This window comes from Glycine soja, chromosome 12 (genome assembly GCF_004193775.1).
Source record: "Glycine soja cultivar W05 chromosome 12, ASM419377v2, whole genome shotgun sequence".
NCBI classification, from domain to species: Eukaryota; Viridiplantae; Streptophyta; class Magnoliopsida; order Fabales; family Fabaceae; genus Glycine; species Glycine soja.
Window position 1 is genome coordinate 25,862,025 of NC_041013.1, and position 3,329 is coordinate 25,865,353.

The following is a 3,329-nucleotide window of genomic DNA, read 5'->3' on the forward strand; positions in this document are numbered from 1 at the left end:
ATTATATTATTATTTTACCTCTTTTTTGATTTCCAACGTGGTTACGGCACGACCGAACGGTCGGAATTCATTTTAACCGAAATTAACGGATGATACAATTCAAATGATCGGTGGAAATTTATTTAATTTTTTATTAGGCGAGAAATGACTTAAATAAATGACTGAAGCACGTCAAAAGGGGGTATAGAAAGCGAATGAAAACGAGAATAAAAATACATGAAACAAAATGTGGACCACCACGGGTACATAGAATGAATTGAAAAGCTCGTTTTGAGGTACTTACCAGTTGAAGACTGAAGAAAACGAAGAACGAACGATGAATGTCGAAGAACGGTTGAAAATCTTCGCGTAATTACTCACGGAAACGTTACGGAAACGCCTCGGCTTGGATTTTCTTCACGGAAACAATTTTTCTCAGCAATTTCGAGAGAATAAGAAGTGCCAAGAAGGTTGAACCCCTTCCCTCTTCACTCCTCCCCCTATTTATAGCAAAATAGGGGAGGAGCTTGCCACCCAGCTCGCCCAGGTGAGCTCAGCTCGCCCAGGCGAGCAAGGTTGCTTCCTCCAGAAGCAACAGCCTTCTGGAGGAAGAATCTGGAAGGCCCAAGTGGGCCTGATTGCTATTTGTACCCCCCTTTACCTTTTTCGGTAATTCTTTTTCCGTAACGTTATGAAACTTTACGAATTTCGTAATGATACTTATTTTCCTTCCGCAAGGTTACGAATCCTTACGGATTATGTATTTACTCTTTTTTTTAGCTTTCGAAGAAGTTATGAAAACTCACGGATTGCAAAAAACACCTCCTTTTGATTTCCGTCACGTTACGGAATTTTCACGGATCGCGTAAGCCTGCTTCCTTTTGATTTTCGGCACGTCTCGGGACTTCACATATTGTGCAACAAAGGGTGCCAAGTATCTCGAAGCGGCCAATCAAAGGTTGTATATCATCAAATAATAATCCCCGGACGAAATTAGGGTATGACAATGAGTAAAGCGACTTCAAAGGACATAGAAAAATAGTTGTGATCAATGATTTGCATATAAAACAAAAGGGGTTAGTCCCTATAATTTTTTTTGTCAGTTTTCTTTCTTATAAATTTTTTACAGTTTTAGTGTGGTATTACTTAGGGATGGCATGGCAAACATCTATGGGACAATAGGTCCGTTGTTTCTTAAATAATAACGAATAAAATGAATATCTTTCAATATAAGAAAGACCTATATGAGTCTTGATTTTTGGAGACCTTATAATTTTGAACAACCCATCAACACCTCTCATTTCTCTTAAGCTTTTTCTTCCTATCATATCATATCACCTATTGTACCTATATTTTTATATCTTTTTTTACTCTCTTTGTAGGTGTCAACTAGCATTTGGGGTGTCCACAAATATTTTTCTTACAAAAATATCGAGTAGCAAATGCAACAACCTAAAGTCAACGTTCACACAAAAAAACCAAAGTCAACTATGCAACAACTAATTTATTATTCACTATATAGTACAAAAAATGTAATATAGGCTACATGAAGTATGTTACCTAGTATTAAATAATTAAAAGGCCAAATGAATCCAATTTGATGAAACAATAAGTAATATCAAGATTTTAAAGGAATTAGGGTAAGCTAGCCAACTTTTGGGGCACAAGTCACTTCTATGTTCGTTTCAATGATTAAATTCATGCTTAGATATTGAAAGTTATTTATTTGACTGAAATATTTTTATCCCATTACTGGTGTAATTTGCTGTGCAAATTTCAAGAAATCTTCAACCCCTTTCTCACACTTGTCACTTATGTGTGATGCTTTCGTCCAACTTCAATCCATATTTCATGTATTGTGATACCGGATAGGTTGTCACATATACATCAAAATGTCACTTTTTTCATAAATAAGGTGTGACCCTATCCCATTCAGGAAGTCATTTGTTATACTTCATTCAAAAGTACAAGTTAGGTAGGTCATGTCAATTTTAAAGAAATTTTAAAAGTATTTCGCATTGGTCTCCAAATACACGAGATGAAAGGATAAAATATGTTGACCACAATCAAGTGAGCACCCGAAGAACAAAGCAATATGTCCTAAACCGAAATTTCAGCAAATGTAACACAACATACTTAACCTATAACTATGAATTAAGTATAACAAGTGACCCTTCCCAAATTGTCCAAATAAACAATTCAAGATTCAATACAACAATTAATACAAATTGTTCATATTAATCAAAATATTGAATCTCAAATGGAAAACATGGTTGACTCACAATGCGCATAACTTTAATATTAAACAGTTCTAAAAAATGAACAACAATGCAATAACTAAATAAGTTTAACAATTATGTACATACCTCGAAAGATGGTTGTATCAATTAAAATGAGTGCGGTGATGATAGTGGTATGTCGCAGTTTATCTTCAGTCAAGCAAGAAGAATAAAAAAGCGCATCAACTTCCTATGTCCGTCAACTACAAGTACTGACAACCAACACAAATTATATAAGCTAAAAGTAGGAATACTGTATTAGCGCATAATAACTACCCAAGTCTACATCACATTTAGCAAAGTTCAAATACAACACATATGTACCACACATGGTTTGGCAATGCATTTATAAATGCACTGAGTAGTAACATGCTTATTCAAAGCAATAATAAATTAAATAGTGAAAGACTACGTTTACATAGTGTATGGAAAGTTGTCATGACTTCAACAAAAATTTGTATTGTAGGGTTGACTTTTTGGACTATATAACGAGGTGGAGCAAGCAATAAGTCAAGTTCAATGAAGAGGTAGTACACAAGACTCACTAAACTTTTCAATAGTGTATAGTGTACTGATAACTACTTACTATTTAGAGTACTACCACTATTGTTGTCCAATACTCAAACTATGCCCACTAGCTTTTGGAAGTAATATAAATATAGCATAATTAGAATGTGTTTATTGTGGAAATGTGAATTCAATGCCAAATAGAGCATGAACTGAATTGCATCAATATTAACTACTAAGGTAAGGTTGTATGGGAGTCTACTGTTTTCATGATTCAAACCAATTAAATTCGCATACAAGCTTCTATTTTTATATTAACAGTAAATTATCATTAAACTTTTTTCAAAATAATAGTTTACATTTTTTCTTTTAATTATAAAATATTCAAACAATTAAATGCCTTTTTTATTTCTTTCCAATTCATTTTCTATCCTCAATCAAAACATAGCTAAAATGATTCAAAATAACCAACCCCACTTCCCTGTTTCAGGTATATTAATTAAAGAAATTCAGAACTCAAGAACTATTTAATTAACTTGTGTTTGCTAATCTCAAACTCTGAGG